The sequence below is a fragment of the Octopus sinensis genome, linkage group LG3 (genome assembly GCF_006345805.1).
Source record: "Octopus sinensis linkage group LG3, ASM634580v1, whole genome shotgun sequence".
Taxonomy (NCBI): Eukaryota; Metazoa; Mollusca; class Cephalopoda; order Octopoda; family Octopodidae; genus Octopus; species Octopus sinensis.
In genome coordinates, this window is record NC_042999.1 from 60423317 (window position 1) to 60440581 (window position 17265).

The window sequence follows — 17265 nt, forward strand, 5'->3', positions numbered from 1 at the left end:
TATTAAAGAACGGCAGTAGACCAACATGTCGTGTATGTCAACAATAAAATGAAACCATTGATCATGTTGTCTCCAAGTGCAGTCTTCTAGCGCCTACAGAGTATCTCAACAGGCATGATAGTGCTGCACAATATATTCACTGGGTAATTTGCAAAAACCTGGATTTGCCCCATGAAAAAAACTGGTGGGAACACAAACCACCTCCAGTGCTTGAATATGACTAAATCTCACTCCTCTGGAACTTCACCATTCAAACTGACAGAAAGATAGATGCAAATAGGCCAGACATCATATTCAAAGACTTCAGACAAAGAAAATACCTCCTCATTGATATGACTGTCCCAATCGATATAAACGTATCTGTCAAGAGATACCAAAAATTGAGCAACTATAAAGATCTTGAAATAGAAATCAGCAAAATGTGGAACCTGAAGACTAAAATAATACCTGTTGTCATAGGTGCCCTGGGAATGATAGCAAAAGGGGCTGATTGATACCTAACTCAGATACTAGGGAACCCAAAAATGGCAGAAATTCAAAAGATAGTGCTCATGGGAACTGCTCGTATCCTACGCAAAATACTTTCTATGTAATCTCAAGTTTTAAGATAAACATAATTTTCGAATGTTTTGTTTTTTTAGACATTCACTAGTACAACATTAATACAAAACCAAATATATGGCACCCTAGGCATAACAACAACACGAACTTCTAACCTGTTGTCTCTTGAGGTCTCTGGGTGAGACTTGGAGCCAACTTGTACAAAATAAAGCAAAAGTCAAACATAGAATAATAATAATAATAATGGTGGTGGTTGTTGTTGTTGTTGTTTTCATTTCACTTCTCAGAACTCTCGATTTCACTTGCTCCGGTTAATTTTGTAAGAGCGATAACTACCTTTTTTGAAAAGTCTCATGGTGTCTCTTCTATCTACGATACTGTTTTTTATTATTTTATTATTTGTTTGCTTTTTCTCATCACATTTTTATGTACACATTCTTTCAATATTTTAATGTGTTATGAAATTCGGGAAGACTATTTTGTGTTTCACCTAAGATAATTTATTACCAATAATGTTTTCTCAACAGTGTAGACAGAATAATTAGTGTAGTTATTCATACATAAGTCGATATGATCTTACTGAATAGTAGTCAGCTATATTTGTTTTTTAGTATTTAACGATTACGAACAAATTCCAATGTATCTCCTTCGTGTTGAAATTTCATTATATTATTAAATATATTAAGACTGTATCTTGCATAACATTCCATTGTTTATTAATGATTAAATTTATGTTTCTTGTTTTTAAGTCATCATTAGCTGATAATTACTGTTTAACGATGGAGGTATGTATTTTGGGGAAAATGGAAGCAAAAAATTCATTCCGTTTCTTTTTTTATTTGTTGATGGGGATCTTTACCTTTTGACCTACAGATTTAGAAAATAATTTTTTGTAACTAAACACTTTCAAACTTCGGAAGTTCTTGTTGACAAACAACAGCAGTTATTTTATTCAGCTGAATACACGTCATTGATTGGTTGAAATTACCGAAATACGACAACTTTAACGTGAAATAACTTCGTAAATATAAGTTTTTCTCAAAAACGCTAAGAGTAAACGATGTTTTATATGACACATTCTACCAGTGTCCGAAGTATTTAGTTACAAAATATTATTTTTTAAATCTGTCGGTCAAAAGGTAAAGATCCGAAAAATGCAGAAAACTGAGGCGGATAAAATACCTCAAGACATTTTCCGCTATGCCCTAATGATTCTATCAATTCAGCGCCCTTTAACACAATAAAACAAATATCAGATTAAAATAACATCATAATTTTATAATATTCGATGCAGAGTGTGAGAAATAATATCGTCAGTTTCAGCTATAGAAATATCAAGAAAGTGAAATTAAGAAAAAAAAAATGAATTATAGTTAGTTTATTTAATTTCGAATTATTCTATTAAAAAAGAGAGATAGTGTTGATAAAAAAATAAACGAAAAAAATTATACTGCCTAGATTAAATTATTTATTTTGTAATGTTAAACAAATAAAAACGGTTTGGATAACAGACCATGTTAATATAAATGGAAACACGACAGTAGATGAATAATCACCAATAATAATAATAATAATAATAATAATAATAATAATAATAGTAATAATAATAATAATAATATAATAATAATAATAGTAATAATAATAATAATAATAATAATAATAATAATAATAATAATAATAATAATAATAATAATAATGATAATAAATGCCCTGATGCAGTACCAGACAGTAACTCTCATGGCTTCTGATCTTAACTGATTGGAAGTGTTATCATGTACATTGTTTTGTCTTGGTATAATAGATGGGCTACAGAAAATATTCTGCTCAATACCACAGATTTGCTTGTCAGTTGTTTGACCTTAACCAGTTGAGCATGTCTCTTAGTGGCTGACGATATGTGCATCACTGATCACGAGCAGAAGTAGTGGGGGAGCCACATAGCCATGTGTTGAGAGGGATTCTTTGGGGTTTGAATAATTCACCTAAAAAAACATGGGTGTTTCGTTCAACATCCTTAAACAACCCTTAATCAGGGACCTTTTGAGCGGGATGGGCTACTCGACCAGCAGAAAATTCTAACTGGGCTCCACTTGCAAGGTCATGCGCTGTTTATCTTGATATGAGATCACCATATCGCGCACATTTGGTTGGGATGCATGTTCCTGGTGCACCCTTATCAGACGGGTAGTCATGATGGGTATACTAGGCTTCGTATATTTTACCCCAGTGTCACTTTGATGGCATGCACTGCTCTCCCACTCAATAATAATAATAATAATAATAATAATAATAATAATAATAATAATAATAATAATAATGATAATAATAATAATAATAATAATAATAATAATAATAATAATAATAATAATAATAATAATATTAACAATAACAATAATAATAACAATAATAATAATAATTTAAATAATAATAAACATGGAGCGACTACAGAAAAATAATAAATATAGATTGCATATCATATCTCCCCCAATTAACATCATTTTGTAAAAACATAATATGTGAAGCGTGGAGAATATTGGGAAGAATCAATAGATAAACCATGAAACGTTAATTCTCCATTATCCTGACCTGATTTATCATCTTACAAAATATATGTTACTAGAATATACGAAGATTTTGTTGGCTACATACGGGTTATATTCTCCTAAATTACTTTACTGAGTATATAATATGAGTAGTATATAATTGTATAGCTTATGATATATTCTATGAAAACTAAGTCTTATGGGATCCGTTTTACGTTCATGCAAAGAACATTCAGAAAATATATGTATTCTGTAATTCAATGTAGTAAATTATCAGACTGAGAGAGATAAGACATCGCTTTCAAATGTTGGCACAAGGCCAAGGAATTTGGGAAAGGGGGCTACTCGATTACATTGAATGCAGTCAACTGTTACTATTTTATCGACACCGGAAAGATAAAAGAAAAAGTCGACCTCGGTGAAATTTGAACTTGGAACGGACTGACGAACAAAATGCCGCTAAACAGTTTGCCCGACATGCTAACGAATTTGTCAGCCGGCCGCCTTAGTAAGATAGAAAAAACTTGGTTTCAAATTTTGCCGCAAGGCCAGTGATTTCGATGGTTGGATAAGTCGCTAACTCTCACCCAAATTCTTAACTGGTACTTATATTATCGAAACTGAAAGGAGAAAACGCAAAGTCGACCTCGGTGGAATTTGAACTCAAGGCGTGGAGTCGGACAAAGTGCCGTTAAACATTTTCCCCGGTGTCCAATCAATCTTCGCTGGCATATTCGTTTCGAATTTTGGCACTAGACTAGTAGTTTGTGGGGAGGGGCTAACCCGATTTATTAGACCCTAAGCCCAACTGGTACTTATTTTTTTGCATTGATATGCCAAATCCTTCGCGAAGGATTTTGCATGTAGATACTCTATTTGTCAGCATCCACTTCGTGAAAGATTTGGCATGCAGTGCATGAGGATGAGACATTACCAGCAACTCTTTGACGGTAAACACGTGTGTTGACATATGTCCAGATGCAGTTTTCACATGTCCTGGACATGTATACAACCAACTGCACGGTTATTAGGGTAAATGGCCATATATTAAAATAATTAAGAATTACGCTTGCGGTCTGTCAAAAGTTTCTTCTAAGTTTTACTGACACTTGAATGACTACTGCGAAAATGTCATCCTTATGGATGCTTTTTCCGCAATCATATGACGTACTTTCCTTGTTTGGATTATGCACGATATCTTGTTGGAGGGGTGCGGGATGTTTCACATATATGGAATATTGTTTTTCCTTATATTTAACACATCCGTTACGACACAGTTTTGTAATAAAACATAAAATCGATGTTACACAAAATGGAGTGATTTCATAGTGATTAGGCACAAATAATGGTGTAGCCTGACCTTCCGATCAGTGCAAGGAAACACAGGCTCCATTGGATTTTCAAATTGATGATGATGTTATTGAGTTGCAATTACTGACTGAAGAATTTTCGTTTTTGAGTGACTAGGCGCGAGTTGAACTCAAAATGCATGGAGCCGGAGCCGATACCAAGATGGATCCTTTCCATCAGTCTAGCAATAGCGGCAACCAACCCTTGATACACACTTTATAGATCCTGAAAGAATGCAATGTAAAGTTGACCTTAACTGGATTTGAACTTAGAGCCCAGAAGCAGATACCGCTCAACAGCCAGTCAGATTATTAAACGAATCAAACAATTTGCTGTTATCAAATAAAGCATAACTAGTATCATTTACTACTACAGGAAGAAGGCTTGAAATTTTGGGGGAAGAAGATAGTTGATTCCATTGACCCCCATTCCTCAACTTATTTCATTGCTCCCAAAAGGATTACAGGCAATATTGACCTCGGCGCTGTTTCAACTGAGAAACTAAAGTCGGACGAAAGGCCGCTAATCATTTTCATCGGCGTGCAAACGATTCCGCCTGCTCACCACCTTATGTTTGTTTGTTCCTTCTCGAGCCATGCCTAGCTCATAGGGCCGGTTTCCCGGTTTCCTTGGTGTATAAGTTCCCCACCTGCACAGGACGCCGGTCCATCGCAGGTGAGCTGCAAGATGCAGGAGGAAAGAGTGAGAGTAAGTTGTGGCGAAAGAGTCAGCAGAAGTTTGCTATTACCTTCTGCCGAAGCCGCGTGGAGCTTAGGGGTTCGCTCATAAACATACACATCGCCCGGTCTGAGATTCGAACCCGCGATCCCTCGACCGCGACTCTAACCACTAGACCATGTGCCTCCACAATTAATCTTTTAGTGTTTCTAAAATCAGTTACGGTTATAGTTTTGGGCTCGTGAACACCGTGTCTTTGCTGTTGAGAATATTCGTCAACTTGTAAAACATGACAAGCTTTTTGCTGTACGAGTATTTTCTCTTTGGTAGAACTAAACTAGAAACGTTATATGGTTTATTGTGTTTTAATATTTAATCACAATTTGCAATTTTAATCAGGTAACTTTTTTTGTTTCTTGTCTATATTCATTAATTCAGCCAGTCAAAATAATGTTTCTGTCTTTTGTCTGAAACTTATGAGACATTGTTACCTTTCTTTCGTATTTGCTTATTTTTGCTATGTCTAGTCTTAAAGGGTATTGGCGGTATTTAATTATTCGTGAAGTTAGTCTATCACCCGAAGGAGCTTGCAGTTTCCTCATTTGGAAAATAAAATATATGGAAATATAAATTGGAAGACAATGGTAATGAAAACTATAGTGAATTTGTTTCAGTACCTTTTCCCACTCCTAATAAAACAACTAGAATTCCTTGCTAAAGTCGTTATGAATTAAGTCTGTGAATATACTTTGTGTACACGCTCCAAGTTACCAGGTTCTTTTCATCTGAGCGTCAACAGATATTGTTTTTTCAAGGTGAAACTTTTAGCTCTGCATATGGTGAAATTGGAAACTGGTTATCTTCTGAATGCCTAAGAAGCTTAATTTTTTAAGAATATTTCTTTGATTTTGTATCAAATTTTTTTTTATTCATAAAGAGGCTAACGTATCTTAGAAACGGAAATACCCCGAAGAAACGTCGGTTTCATTACTGCATCACTGACGCTAAAAGAAAAAGAAATAACTAATGTGAAATCTTTAAAATTTTTTAATCTTATAATCATCCTGTAGGGTGTTACGTTTTGTTTTAATCTAATCTGAAATCTTAAGATGGGCATTGTTATATATTTTTATTGTCATCTTAAGGTGACGAACGCCGTTCAGATCTCACGAAATATTGATTTATTTATTCGATTTGAATCAGTTGGCTTGAGGGTCTTGATCTTTAGGATTTGAATTAAATACCATTGCGTTTCATTAAGTAGAATATTTAATCATAAGACGTCTCATATACCATTTATTCGTTACGAATTGAAGCTATTTCCCTAAATTTACTAATGACCTACATGGAGGCTTGGACATAATAACACACATAGTAATGTGTGTGTATATGTGTGTGTGTGTGTATGTGTGTGCATGTTTGTCTCTCCAACACTATTCCGATGAAATTATGAAACGTATTTCCTTGCTAATGGTAAGGAAATAATGGTATCCAAGGTTTTAGAATTAATATATTTTATTACACTTATGCATTTCTAAAGATCATTAATAAAGGCAACATAAATTTAAGATTTTAGGATATAAGAGCCGAAGGATATGTGGCTGCTATTTCTTAAAGTTCATACAAAAGTTCGGTTTTCCTGTCGATGGTTACAGCTAAGACGTTCTTTGTGCGTGGCGTACTTATTAGAACGTTCTGCTCACGATCGATTTCTGGCGGCGCATTCTGTTCTCGAACAAGACACTTTATTTCACGTTGCTCCGGTCCATTTAGCTTGCAAAAATGAGCTGTAGCTATAATTCAAAAGGCCAGCCATCTTTGGTACAATTTCTGTGTATCACTGAATATTCGTGAGAACTGCATTAATCGTACATGGGCTTGTAGGGTGCTCAGCCTCTTACATGTTCATTTTTACGAGTAAACTGAACTGTCGATCGGATCAACTTGTTCAATCATCGTCGTAATCGATGGAATACCAGATTACTTTTCAACCATGGATCGGCGTATCAGTCCCATCAGATTAAAACAGGTTTTAATGGCGCTGAATAGGTCTGTGGATGGAAGGCTTCAAGCTGTGTATTGTTGTCTAGCAGGAACCACGTTGCTGAATGCGACGTAATTTTGATAACGACTGCGTTTGTGTATGTGCGTGTGTGTACATGCACATGTGTGCGTGCGTGCATGTTTGTGTATATGTGTGTGTGTTTGTGTGCGCGCGTGTTCGTGTGTGCGTTTATGTGTGTGTGTGTGCGTGAGGGTGTGTGTATATATGTGTGCATGTATGCGTGTGTACATGTGTGTATATGTGTCTATGTGCGTGTGTATATGTGCGCATGTGTGCGTGCGTGCATGTTTGTGTATGTGTGTGTGTATATGGTTGTGGATATGTGTGTGTGCTTGTGTGTGCGCACGTGTGCGTGTGTATGTTTGTGTGTGCGTGCGTGTGCGTTCGTGTGTGTTTGTATATATGTGTGTGCATGTATGCGTGTGTGCGTGTGTGTATATGTGTGTGCGTATGTGCATATGTGTGTGTGTGTGTTCGTGCGTGCGTGCGTGTGGGTATGATTCCTGCATATGATGTAGGGTTTCCGATTTCGAAAGCCTTGGATTCGTTCGTGTATATATATCAGCGACTATGGACTCTAATGCATTCCTACTTGTTTAGACCCTGCGATGCGTCGTTTATAGGAAATTTGATTAGGTATTACAGTGGCTATGTGGTAAGTAGCTTGCTTACAAACCGCATGGTTCCAGGCTCAGTCCCACTGCGTGTCACCTTGGGCACGTGTCTTCTACTATAGCTTCGGGCCGACCAAAGCCTTGTGATTGGATATGGTAGATGGAAACTAAAAGAACCCCATATATATATATATATTATATATATATATATATTATATATATATATATATAGGGAGAGTTTACCAAAAAAAAAACAAAAGACGAAGACAGGTGGTATACAATACAAAACAGATGTATTAGTATAACGCTCAGGAATAGAAAAAGTCTTTTAGGTTTCGAGCCTACGCTCTTCTACAGAAAGGGACAAAAAAAAAAAACACAAGGAGAATATATATATATATATTATATATATATATATATATATATATAATATATATGTATGTGTGTGTGTATCCGTGTTTATCCCCCTATCATGGCTTGACAACAGATCCTTGTGTGTTTACGTCCCCGTAACTTAGCGGTTCGGCATAAGAGGCCGATGGAATAAGTACTAGGCTCACAAAGTATAAGTCCTGAGATCGATGTGCTCGACTAAAGGCGGTGCTTCAGCATGGCCGCAGTCAAATGACTGAAACAAGTAAAAGAGTAAAAAAGTAAAGAGTTAGATATATCTAGCTTGATTAGACTAGCGCTAGTGTCAGTGAACATCGGGGATATAAGCACTAAGGTGCACTGTAAATGCAAGAGTATGCGATTTCAAAATGATTTGGCACCTATTTTCAGCGGTTCGGTCTACCATGTTGATACACCTCTTGTAGTTGTTGTCCGGTGAAGGGATAAATTTGATCGATCAAACTTGATTTGTATTCAGAACTATTATAGCCTGCTCAGTTTTATATTTAAGAAATGAGCAATTATGTACATTACTTACATTAGTTTCATTATTTACATTCAACGGGTATTTGTCCTCATCTTGCTTGTTTTTAACACAACGTTTAGTGGAGATACATGGCCTAGAGGTTAGAGCAGTGGACTCGCAGTCGAGGAATAGCGGTTTGATGTTTGAGTTTATGAACGAAGCACCTAAGCTCCACTCGGCTCCGGCAGAAGGTAATGGAGAACTTCTGCTGACTCTTTCGCCACAAATTTCTCTCACTCTTTCCTCCTGCATCTTGCAGTTCACCTGCGACGGACCAGCTTCCCGTCCAGGTGGGGAAGCTATACGCCAAGGAAACCGGAAACCGGCCCTTATGAGCTTGGTATTGCTCGAGAAGGAACAAACAACACAACGTTTCGGCTGATATACCTATTTCTTTACTACCGACAAGGGGCTAAACACAGAGAGGACAAACAAGGACAGACAAGCGGATTAAGTCGATTATATCGACCCAGTGCGTAACTGGTACTTATTTAATCGACCCCGAAAGGATGAAAGGCAAAGTCGACCTCGATGGAATTAGAACTCAGAACGTAACGGCAGACGAATTACCGCTAAGCATTTCGCCCGGCGCGCTAACGATTCTTCCAGCTCACCGCCTTTTCGACTGATATACCTTCCAGCCTTCTTTGGGGAAATTTCGAACCTGGGTTCTCATTCCTAAGGTATTTTTCGATGTTGTTATTATTATTATTATTGTTATTATTATTATTATTGTTCTGGTCACTGCTTGGAATCGAACTCAAACACAATACACGATAATATATGTATGCGTGTATGTGGTTTGGGTGTGTATATGTAGTGTGCTTATAAATGTGTGATTGCATGCAAGTATTGAAAACAGAAATCGCCGTCTTTCCGACGACCAATTCCACTTAACTTTCTTAGCAATGAGTTTTTGTGTGTGTGTTTGTGGTGTGTGTGTGTGTGTGTGTGGTGTGTGTGTGTGTGTGTGTGTGTGTGTGTATACGAATATGATAACTTGGGCGAAACATCGGAGTCACTGTCAGTACTATTATTGTTAAAGAATAATAAATTTCTTCTCTCCGAAGGTATCGAGTACTCCTTCAGTTTAATGTAAAACTGTTTTTATTATAAGTTAGCATAAAAACAAAAATTTATATATATATATATATATATATATACACACACCTTCACGTTTGTGTATGTGTTCGTGTGTGTGTGTGTGTATGTGTGTGTGTGTGTATGTATGCTGCTGTGTGTATTTTTTATGTGTTTATCTAATAAGAACACTGATAGAGATAGAAACAATGTAAAGCAGATAAAAAGCGATACATAAAGTTAACATATAGGAAAACAGAGAAAGCGAAAGACAAAGAGAAAGAGAGAGGGGAAGTAGGTAGATAGATAGATAGATAGATAGTTAGACATACAGATAGATAGACAGAGTGTGAACAAGAGTGAGAGAGATAGATAGATAGTAAAATGGGAATGAATGGCTACATAAAGTTGTAAATGTAAACCGATAGAATTGCTATGCCAGAATTGCCAATTTCAATTACGTTGTCCGATGAAAATACTCAGTATTTTGACATAAAATATCCTTCAGACAATATTTATACTCATTTGTACAATATCTCTCATATATCACATACACACATAGGCATATATATACATATATATATATGTATATATATATATATATATATGTATATATATATATGTATATATATATATGTATATATATATGCATACATATATGTATATATATATGTATGTATATATATATGTATATATATGCATATATATATGTATGAATATATATGTATGTATATATATATATATACATATATATATATATATATATACATATATATATACATATATATATATATACATATATATATACATATATATATATATACATATATATATATATATATATATAGATTCATACATTCATATATACACAAACACTATATATGCATCTTATGTACGTATGTATATATATATATAATATATATATATATATATATATATATATATATATATATATATATATATATTATATATAAATAAATATCGTCTTCATTTTATATCCATCATAATATTTACAAAGGCTTAAATTTTAGATTTCCTAAGACTTCTTTCCAAATTTTTCACTCATTCTTTAATTTATTCATTCATTCATCATTCTTTCATTGATTCATTCGTTCATTCATTCTTTTTATTATCTATTAGAAAGTGAATATGATGATGACATATTATGGCTTCACATTGATTCCATGGTTTATGGATTCCTGCCAACATTTTGCAATTGTTATATTTCTAAAGCATTATCTTCAGGGAATATATTCCCAATATAAGAGTAGAAATAAAACAAAGGAAATTGTCTATTTCTCTCATAACGTTAGTATCTATCTATCTATTTATCTATCTGTCTATCTGTCTCTCTGTCTGTCCATTTATCTGTGCATCTGTCTCTCCGTCTGTCTCTCTTTCTATCTATCTATCTATCTATCTATCTATCTATCTATCTATCTATCTATCTATCTATCTATCTATCTATCTATCTATCTATCTGCTTGTCTTCCGATATTTAACTAGCTATTTACTAATATACATGTTTCAACACGTACACATGCACACAGGTACATACATACATACATACGTACATATACACGCGCACACAGACAGACACACACACACACACATATAATATATATATATATGTACATATATTCATATATATATATATATATATATATATATATATAATATATATATATATATATATATATATGTGCATATATATATATATATATTATATATATATATATATATGTATATATATATATACATGTATATGCATATACATACACACAGACGCACACCAACGCACATACACAAGCACGCACACAGTGTCTGCTTGCTCCTGCTTTCCTCACTTTCAATATTTTCTTTTCGGCCATATTCTATAATCCGCTTCTTTCTCTATCTCGTTCGCACCCTCTCCCCACTCACTCTCTCTTATGTTCTGTCGTTTACACTCACACACAAAAGCTCATGGTCTACAATACTACAACATACAAAGATCACACACACACAAACGTGTATTTGTTCTTCAACCACTTCACATTTACTGATTATGTATGAAATACCAATACATTCACACATACGTACATAGATACATACGTACACAACCACACACATGTATGGAGAGATAGATGGATAGAAAGATAAATAGAAGGATAATTAGGTACATATATAGATAGATAGGTAGATATATAGATAGATAAATAGATAACTAGGTAGCTATACAGATAGTAAATAGATAGATAGATAGATAGATAGATAGATAGATAGATAGATAGATAGATAGATAGATAGATAGATAGATAGATAGATAGATAGATAGATAAGTTTCTTTATTGGCCACACAGGACTGCACACAGATGGGACAAGTTACAAAGTAGAGCTTTTCTTTTGGGGGATGAAGAGAACAAAAAACAAAAGAAAAAAAAAGGGGTGGCGTAGGTTTTCGATCATGAGGGATCGTAAAAGGGAACAAAAGAACAAAAACAAAAAAAAAATGAATAAAATAAAAAGAATAAAAAGAAAAAAAAAGGAAAGATAGATAGATAGATAGATAGATAGATAAATATGTTTCTTTATTAGCCACACAGGGCTGCACACAGATAGAACAAATTACAAGGTAGAGCTTTTCTTTTGAAGGTTTAAAAAAAAAAAAAATAATAAATAAATAAATAAAAAAATAAAATTAAAATAAAATAAAAAAGGGGGGGTCGATCAAAAGGGATCGTAAAAGGAGAGAAAGAGGACAAAAAAAAGGGGGGTTAAAAAAATGGGGGAGAGGAAAAGAATTGATCAATAGGGATCGTTATCACAGAAATGTCAATATGAAGTGTAAAGGGGAGGACAGGTGAGGTTTACCCGTGGAAAGAAAAGCCTACGGAAAAGACCACGGTAACCTCGGTCAATGAAGTCACATGTTATATTTCTTTTTTTTTTTTTTTTTGCAAATAAGCAACTCTCTGTATTAATTTTTACGGTTCATAGAATCATAGTCAAGGTGGCTTCGTCATTCATACGTGCCATCCTTGCTACATTCACCCATCTTTTTTTAAAACATTCACTAGACAAAACTTGCCTCTCTACTCTCACTTTTTTCTTCAAGTGATACTTGAAGAAGTTGATGAGAGATTGACCAGAGAGGAAAGTGTTTGTCTCTAATCCTTTCAGACGCGTCCACCAGATACATTCTTTCGCCATAGCCACAAGTATGATAAAAATAGCTCTTCCTTCCCGTTTGAAGGAAGGAGGCGTGACGATATTAACGATAGACTCGGCTGATAAACCGACACGTCCCACACGTGACAGCAGTCGTTCGACATAAGCCCACAGGTGGGAAATTGCTGGACACTGCACGATTGCGTGCAGAGCGGTTTCGTCGCTCTGCCCGCATCTCGGGCAGGTCGGCCCCGTGTTTCTCGAGCCATGCCTATAGAGCTTATCCCGAACGGGTAGCGCTTCTCGGTAGCACCGCCAGGCCAGGGATCTCTGGAAGTTGTCCATAGGTCCCGGGCCGAAAGTCGTTTGAAACAGGCGGGTCAGGTATTCCTCGTCGACGCCCAGGTTTGCCCCGAGCTCGTCGTCGTACCTCCCCTCCACTAATCCCCTATAGAATGCTTTGGTTGTGTTGAAGTCACTCAAGGTCGACCCGGGACGGCAGAGTTGCTTGAGAGCAACGCGACACTCGCGGTGCCATTCGCCCTTCTTCGGCCTCTTTTTGATCCACGACTGTAGTTCGGTCATGGAGACGAGTTGCGGGAATGCGTGCCTCACAAACGGCGACCACACCTGTTCACCGTCGTCTACATAGAGCCGGAGATGTCGCAGTCTCAGCGCGTGTCTGCGCATCATCAACCACGGCATGCCCAGCCCTCCTTTTAACGGGTGTTGACAGCAAATGGATCGCCTGACCATCGGGACGCATCCTTTCCACAAGAAGCGGAAGAGGATGCGTTCTAGTTTGGTGATGGTAGGGTCGGGACAAGGTACGACGGTCAGGCGGTAGTAGATGATGGACGCGATGTACGCGTTCACCACCTCCGTCCGACCTTTTAGGGACAGTTTCCTCTCGGCCCATTGCTGGGCGAGAGTGACCACCCTACTCGTTATCTCGTTCCAGTTCTTCTCCATTTGGAGGTCCGGACCGAACCAGACCCCGAGCAACTCAACCGGGCCGTCTGTCCAGCGTCCCACGACGGAGGTACTGGTGGACGGCATGGGCTTGCTTCTCCAGGTGCCGAGCCGCAAGCCCACTGACTTTTCCCGGTTGATTTTTGCTCCTGTCACCGCTTCGTAGTCTTTCAGTGTCTCGCCGACCCGCTCGATGTGCTCGTGGCTTGACACTATGACGGTGACGTCGTCCGCGTATGCAGACACGCTCGTCCCGCATCCTAATTCTCGCGGGATGCCCCTCAGAGTCGCCAGCTTCCGCAGTAGTGGCTCAAGAGTCAATACGTATAGAAGCGCCGAGAGGGGGCATCCCTGACCGACCGAACGTGCAATGTCGAAGGGTCTCGATAGATGTCCATTTACGCGAATTACCGAACGGATGCCTCTGTACAAGGCAGCTATCCAGCCGCAGAAGACGGGCCCGAAACCAGCCGCTCTCAGGACTGCCTCCAAGTATCGATGGTCTACCCTATCAAAGGCTTTCGATTGATCCAAGTTGATCAGGGCCCCACCCATGCCAGGTTCGTTAACTACCCTGTCTATGATGTAGCGCATCAGATGGAGGTTGTCATGGATGCTCCGGCCCGGCACGGCGCACGTTTGTGCGTTGTCGACCAGTTTCTCCATGACAAGCGCCAACCTCTTGGCTAACACCTTTGTCAAAATTTTCAGGTCTGCATTGAGCAGAGTGATTGGCCTAAAGTTATCTATAATGTTTCCTTGTTTGGATCTTTCTTCAGCAGAGTTACAGCTCCTCGACTCACAAAACCGGGTATGCTCCCGTTTTGCTGCCAGTTGCAGTATACCGCTGCCAAGACGTCTCCAAACAAGTCTGGCATACAATAGTAAAATTCGTAGGGTAGACCATCCAAACCCGGTGATTTGTCCCTCGAGCATTCTGCCATCGCTTCCCGCACTTCCGCCGCCGTGATGGCACCTTCGCAGCACCCTGCCTTTCTTGTCGAGAGTCGTGGCAGGCTATGTAGGTAGGCACTGAAGTCTACCCTACGTTCTTGCCCTCCACTCGTCCCGAACAGTCGGGCAAAATGCTGCTGAAAGGCCTCACACATTTTACTTGGCTCGAGCAATTCGCGCCCCTGTTCATCTACCAGTGACCGAATGGTGGCTTTGTTGCCCTGGTCTGTCTATTTATCTACCTATCTATCTATCCATCAATTTATCTATCTGGTTATCTATCTCTCTATTCCTCAATCTATCTATCTATCTATCTATCTATCTATCTATCTATCTATCTATCTATCTATCTATATCTATCTATCTATCTATCTAGATTGATGGATAGATAGATAGATAGATAGATAGATAGATAGATAGATAGATAGATAGATAGATTGAGGGATAGAGAGATAGATAACCAGATAGATAAATTGATGGATAGATAGATAGGTAGATAAATAGACAGACGGAGAGACAGATACTCAGATAGATGGACAGACAGACAGAGATTCAGACAGGCAGATAGACAGATAGATAAGTAGATAGATAGTTAGATAGATAGATACTAACATTAATATATAAATATCTCTTCTCTTCTACTCTTCTTTACAATTTCTGAAATCTCAATAATTATTCTTGCATTTCCATTCCACATAACCTTCTTTATTACCAATCTTTACTTCATGTTCATCTCCATTTTAACATACCTCTACCAGCAACTCCTCATTCCTCACAGACTCCCATACCTTTCAATCACTAGATTACTTTCTCCTTTCACTCTACCATATATTCAGTATCTCTCTTTTCATATCACTTTCATATCTCTTTCTTCATATAATTTTCTTTCCCTGGCACCCTTTCGCTCTTAGTCTATATTTTATATGACTCCATACACCCAATTTCCTTTTACACCTTGGCACTTTCCGTCTCTTATATTTTCTCGTAATATAATAGTAATATAATTCTTTCATTCGTTGGGTTATTTCGCTTTTCTCATTTACTACATGTTCTTACATACCGTATTACCTGGAATAGCCTTGTCATTTCTTCCGCCTCTTTTGTTTCTCTAACTTTTCCACTGTTTTCTCATTTCCTTACAATTTGTCGCCCTATATGTTTCAATTCACATTTACTATCATATATATATATATATATATATGTGTGTGTGTGTATATATATATATATATATATATATAATATATATATATATATATATATATATATATATGTATGTATATATATATATATATACGTGTGCATATATATATATATATATATATATATATATATATATATATATAGGGAGAGTTTACGAAAAGAACAAAAGACGAAGACAGGTGGTGTACAAAACAGACAGACGTATTGTATTAGTATAACACTCAGGAATAGAAAAAGTCTGTTACGTTTCGAGCCTACGCTCTTCTACAGAAAGGGTCACAGAAAAAAACAAGGAGAGAAACAAGAAGAGAAAAAAATATGTGTAGTGGCTAACACCTGTGTCTGTGTGTGTACGTGGGTTTGTGTGTGTGTGTATATAAGTATATTATATTTTTTCTCTCCTTGCTTTTTCTGTGTACCTTTTTGTAGAAGAGCGTAGGCTCGAAACGTAAAAGACTTTCTATTCCTGAGCATTATACTAATATATCTGTTTGTTTTGTACACCACCTATCTTCGTCTTTTGCTTTTTTCGTAAACTTTCCATATATTCTATGTACATATATATGCTTATACTTTAGCACGTCTATGTCTTGGCTTCATCCTGAACCTCATATATAACTCTTCTTTCTCTGACTTCAATATCGCTATTAATACCTTTTTTCTACATGAAACTACCTAACGTGTATGCAATCATACCTTGATTTTTTTCCTACGCCTCCCTTGTTTTCTTGCCTCTCGTTCTCTTTCTCCTTCTTCCTCCATGTCCATTATTTCTTCTTCGGCCATTACAGCTATTCCGTCGTTTCTTCTTTATAATAGAGATGTTCTAAAAGAGATAGACATTCTCTAACGAGTAACATGAAAGACAGTTATTCGCCAACACAATTCAGAACATGATTTCCACTTGCAATATATACTTAGAATGAGTTCCTACATCGCCTATTAATTCGATATTAACAATGGAAACACATACACACAAACACACACAACATTATCTATCTATCTATCCTCTCTCTTGAAAAGTATCACTTGAAAAGGAAAGTGAGAGTAGAGGGGCAAGTTTTGTCTAGCGAATGTTTTAAAAAAAGATGGGTGAATGTAGCAAGGATGGTACGTATGAATGACGAAGCCACCCGGAAATTTAAAACAGAGGGTTACCTACTTGCAAACTAATATGGT